Source organism: Marmota marmota, unplaced genomic scaffold (assembly GCF_001458135.2).
Source record: "Marmota marmota marmota unplaced genomic scaffold, marMar, whole genome shotgun sequence".
Lineage (NCBI taxonomy): Eukaryota > Metazoa > Chordata > Mammalia > Rodentia > Sciuridae > Marmota > Marmota marmota.
Genome location: NW_026000082.1, coordinates 19111772 through 19117771, shown reverse-complemented (window position 1 = coordinate 19117771; position 6000 = coordinate 19111772). Strand labels below are relative to the sequence as shown.

Sequence of the window (6000 nt, the reverse complement as noted above, 5' to 3'; positions counted from 1 at the left end):
TGATGCCTAGAGGTCAGTTTTTCCCATGACGAGTAAGAACCATATGTTGAATTGGACAACCTACCAGGCACGGTCCTTAAGCCACATTGCTTGTTGTTTAATCAGAAGTGGGGAGATGCTGAGGGCCATTGCTAAGTAAGAATGACGCATGGCATGACCCAGGTCATTTGCAGTGTCATTGCATGTAAGGTGACCTTGCTCAAGGACCAGGGCGGATCCGGGTTTAGGGCGGATCGGGGTTTAGGGCATCCCGGTTTAGGACAATCGGGTTTAGGGCGGTTCCAGGTTTAAGGTGTACCCTGCTGGGAATAGGGCGTATCCTGCTGCCTCAGGCGCGCCTGCTCCTTGAGTTCCCGTTGAGTTCTTGCGGGATTCAGAGAGTATTTGGGATTTTGCCCAGAACGTGATTGGGGCCCAGAACGTGAATTCCTGCAGAACGTGTTTGTAGAGTGCCGGTGCGAGTTCGGGAATAAAGAATTGCTGTTTGAATCTACAAGGCTGTGAGTGGCTCATGATTTTGTGCCCAGCCAGACTGCGGCAATCACCCCTACCCCCATATCTCCTCCCCTCTTTTCACACCTCTCTATCTAATCCAAAGTACCTCTATTCTTCTCTAACTCACCCCAGTGTGAATTAGCATCGGCATATCAGAGAGAACTTTCAGCCTTTGGTTCTTTGGGATTGGCTTATTTCACTTAGCATGACAGTCTCTGTTTCCATCCATTTACTAGCAAATGCCTTGATTTAATTCTCCTTTAAGGACAGTAATATTCCATTGTGTATATACACCACTTCTTTAATTTGTTAAAGGCCATCTAGGATGGTTCCATAATTTAGCTATTGTGAACTGAGCTTCTATAAACATTGATGTGGCTGTGTCACTGTAGTATGCTGATTTAAGTCCTTTGGGTATAAACCGAGGAGTAGGGTAACTAGGTCAAAAGGTGGTTCCATTCCAAGTTTTCTGAGGAATCTCCTTATTGCTTTCCATAGTAGTTGCATCAATTTGCAGCCCCACTAGCAGTGTATGAGTGTACCTTTTTCCCTATGTCCTTGCCAACATAAAAATAAATTTTTGAAAAAACACTTCCACAAAGAGGAAATTATAAACAGGTCCAATGATCACTGAGTGTGGCAAAGTACAGATAACTAAGTGACCCTGACCAAATGGTTTTAGTAGAAAGATGAGGATGAAAGCCTGACTGAAATGAATTCAAGAAAATGAAAGAAAAGGAAGAATAAATGCCTACAGACAACTATCTCAAGGAATACTAGCTTAATGTAAAGCACTTGTCTGCAAACAAGAGAGAAATGTGGAAGGAGATATATGGTCAAGGGAACTTTATTATTATTCTTAAATAGGAGATAACATGTCATATTTATAGTCTAAAGGGAATGATTCAGTACAGAGACAAAAATTGTTGATCAAAAAAAGAAGACAAGATCATTCCTAGAGTGATATCCTCTAATAGATTAGAGGGATAGGACAGGATCCAGCTTACAAATAGAAATGTAGATCCTGAGCCAAGTACAGTGACGTACACGCCAGTAATCCCAGCAATTCAGGAGACTGAGGCAAAAAGGTTACAAGTTCCAGGCCAGCCTTAAAACTTAGCAAGGCCCTGTCTCAAAATAAAAGCACCCCTCAGTTCAATCCCTAGTATTGCCAAAAAAAAAAAAAAAGAAGAAGAAGAAGAAAGAAAGAAAGAAAGAAAGAAAGAAAGAAATGTAAACCTGGAACAATCATCCACCAGAATAAAACAAAAGCAGATTATTCACACTAATATGCAAATAGGTTGATATCTAATGGCAACAGGAGTATGAAGGAGTTCTCTTCTGACTGAGTCTAAATTCTCAGTGAAAGAGGAAGTTAACTTCTTAAATAAAAGAGGGGAAAGAGTTATTGATTTAAGAGGAAAAAAAGAATGTGTGAAATTGTCACCTAAGAAAGTGGAAGGATGAATGAATTATGGAAATTCAGAAATTAAGCTGGGTGGTGGCCCACTTAAAGTTAGCAGTCAAGAATTCAATGTAAGACCAGTCAGTATGGCTTTTTTTTTTTTTCCCTAAAATTGAGCTATCCAGGTATAGGCAGGGAATACATGCAAAGTTGAATTTAAGAAGTATTAGAATTTGTCTAGGTAACTATAATGCAGGGAGAGAGGAGGATGTTTTTGAGAGTTCACTCACAAAATAATTTTTTGTTTTGAGACAGACTCTCACTGTTACCCAGGCTGGCCTCAAGCTCCTGGGCTCAAGAGATCCATACTTTAGTCTCCTGAGTCACTCGGACTACAGGCATGCACCACTATGCTGAGCTCATTTTTTTTAATGTATCTATTTTATCTTCTTCTCAGCCCTCTTTCCTCACTAAGAATATACACACAAGAAGTTAGAGGCCATGTCTGTCTTTCTCATCATTTTCTTTGTTTAGAACCTGGAATACTATGGGTACTCAATAACTATTAAATTATTAAAGAATAAATCCTACTCTAAATCACCACTATTTCTTAATTTATAAAAGCCTCCTTTACAGTATCCTACCTCTTTTATTCTTTTTACTAAAATTGAGTCTGATCACAACTTCCCTGCCAAAAAAATGCAACAGTTCCTGCTGCCTACCTATAATATTAAATACAAATTCCAAATTTTAGAATTCAATGACCCCTTTCCAATCTTCTATCCCCTATCACTTCCTCCTCTTTACACACTTTACCCTCTAATCAAATGGGACTCTATTTCACAAAGCATATTTATAATTTCTTATCTCTATATCTTTTATTCTACTGTAATCTATTCCTGCAACTCCTCCCCTAGTTTCTCTATATCCAAAAATTTCCCTTCTTCAAGCTACAATGCAAATGCAATTTCTTCCATGGAGGCTAGCTTTTTATATTCTCTTAACAAAATAAACCCTTTTCTTCTTTCAATCCCCAAAGCATATTATTTGAACCTCTCCTATTATTGCAGTTCATTCAAAGCAGTTTTCTTAATCCCTTTGTCCTCAGTAGCCTAAGTGATCCTTCAGATCACTTTAATTCATTGTTGGATGCCCTGCAGACTAACAAGTACTGAACTATTAGCATTTATTAAATTCAGTTAACACTATTACTTTTCTTCTAGCAAGATCTATCAAAACTCCACTCAACTATTATTTTCTCTGAGAACCCTCTTTGTCTTTCTCTTATTTAATCTGTCCATTCAGATTATTTACTGACCACATACTATATGTCCAATTGTTATGCTAGATACATGAAAATCTTAAAACATTCTTGTCAATGTATATCAACTGATGAATAAACAAAATGTTTTATATATACAATAAAATATTATTCAGCCTTAAAAATAATGATATTCTGATATGAGTAAAGCTTGAAAATACTATGGTGAAGAAATAAGCCAGACACAAAAGGTTTTGTATTGTATGATTCTACTTGGGATATTTTAAATAGTCAAATTTGTAGAATAATGATTACCAGGGGTTAAAGGAAGAATTTGATATAATACTTAGCATACTGCATTAAGCTACAGTGTATTTTTTATCTTTTCCAACAACACACTTGTATTATAAACTTTTAAACATAAAACTTTGCCTTATGCAGATCCATATTCCCAATCCTTGCACAGTAATTAGTATATAGATAATCCTATCTATTTTACAGCTGGCCAATAATAAATAACTTAAAAAGAAAGATGCTAGCTCCCCATATCCAGAAGATCACATGGCTCTTTTTGAGAAATACTATTCAAGGAGTTTCTTTTATTTTGAATTGATTTTTTAAAAAATTAAATGACAGTGGAATGCATTACAATTCTTATTACACATATATAGCACAATTTTTCATATCTCTGGTTGTATATAAAGTATGTTGACACCAATTCATGTCTTCATACATGTACTTTGGATAATGATGTCCATCATATTCCACCATCCTTGCTAATTCTCTATCCTTCACTTTCCCTCCCATCCCTCTGCCCTATCTAGAGTTGGTCTATTCCTTAGAATTTCTACATCCAGAGAAAGCCAGTTGAATTAGGAAATATTAAAGATCTCTTCCAGTTGTAGGACTCCAGCATAAAATTTTCAAGGTAGCTCAAGACTAGAAAGCAGTGAGGAAGATACTTTGCTTTTCCTAAGAAGTACTACAACTTCAGGTAAGTCATACAAACTCTGCAGGCTTTTTCTCATTTGTAAGATATAAAATTGTTTGGCTGGGGTTGTGGCTCACTGGTGGAATGCTTGCCTAGTATATGTGAGGCACTGGGTTCAATCATATAAATAAATAAATAAATAAGTTATTAAGCAAATTTTAAAAAATAAAACAAAATAAAGTTGTTGCTTTGGGCCAGGGTTGTGGCTCAGTGATAGAGCGCTTGTCTAGCATGTGTGAGGCACTGGGTTCCATGCCCGGCACTACATTAAAAAAAAAAAAAAAAAAAAAAAAAATAAAGGTATTGTGTCCATCTATAACTAAAAAAGTATTTTTTTTAAATGTTGCTTTTAATTATGTATAATTAGGAATCTAGATGTAAAATAGCATCTTCATGTGGTATTTAAATCATTTTTCAAAGCTTTTTTTAGCCAGGTGCAGCGATGTACACCTGTAATTCCAGCAGCTCAGGAGGCTGAGGCAGGAAAGGAGGATCCTGCAAAGCCAGCCTCAGCAATTTAGTGAGGCACTAAGCTACTCAGTAAGAACCTGTCTCTCTAAATAAAATATTTAAAAAGGTAGGAACATTGCTCAGTAGTTAAGCACCCCTGGGTTCAATCCTGGTACCAAAAAAATATATATATTTTTTTTTTTTTCCAAAAATCAACTTTTTTCCAAAGCCAGGCACAATGGTATATGTCTGTAATCCCAGCTATTGAAAGATTAAGGCAAGAGAAGCACTTCAGCCCGGGAGTTTGAGGCCACTCTGAGCAACAATAACAAAAAAGGACTTGAGGTATGACTCAGTGGTAGAGTGCTTGCCTACCATGCATGAATCCTTGGGTTCAACCTCAAGCATTGCTAACAAAATAAATAATACATACTACAAAAACAAATTATGAATCTTTATTATAATTAACTATTTTAATTATTAAAGTTAAATATGGATATAGAGCTAATGCAGTTTTCTTCACCATTTTAAATATATATTCCATCTCGGGCTGGGGTTGTGGCTCAGCGATAGAGCACTCACCTACCACAGGCGAGGCCCTGGGTTCATTCCCTAACACCACATAAAAATAAATAAATAAAGATATTGTGTCATATTAAATATATATATATATATATATTATATATATAATATATATATATATATATATATATATCCATCTCTTTAAGTATAAAAAAGCCATACATTTACCATTTAAGAGATTCTAATGTTCCCACATAAAAGACATGGCACAGGCTGAGAACTGCTTTATCTTTTACATGTCTTTGTCAGCCAAAATTATGCTGAGTTGTACTTTCTAAAGACTGCATTAAGGGATTGGGGTTGTGGCTCAGTGGTAGAGCACTTGCCTAGAATGTAATGAGGCCTGAATTTGATTCTCAGCACCTCATATAGATAAATAAATAAAAATAAAGGTCCATCAACAACTAAAAATATATATATGTATAAAAAATATTGCATTAAGGAAAACAATAGAGTTATTAAAGGGATAAATTCATCAATAACCTTAGGCTATTCCCATGATTTCTACACTTCATTAATAAGGTCAACTGTATTCTTCTTATTCCCTTACTTAGGGATTTAGCCTTTTCATTTTTTGTTATATAAAAAAAATTGCCATTTTTATATAAATGTTCAAATATGGGGCTGGGGATGTGGCTCAAGCGGTAGCGCGCTGCGCTCGCCTGGCATGCATGCAGCCCGGGTTTGATCCTCAGCACCACATACAAACAAAGATGTTGTGTCTGCTGAAAACTAAAAAATAAATATTAAAAAAATAAAAATAAAAATAAATGTTCAAATATTAATGTACAGAAATAAAATTTTTTAAAAAGAAAA

At 35.7% G+C, this 6000-nt stretch overlaps 1 protein-coding gene across 2 annotated transcripts in view; it reads right to left on the bottom strand.

Moving 5' to 3' along the window:
* Pik3r3 (phosphoinositide-3-kinase regulatory subunit 3) overlaps positions 1-6000 on the bottom strand; it is a 75782-nt gene that overhangs the window by 22096 nt on the left and 47686 nt on the right. The gene's annotated exons all lie outside the window — the stretch shown is intronic.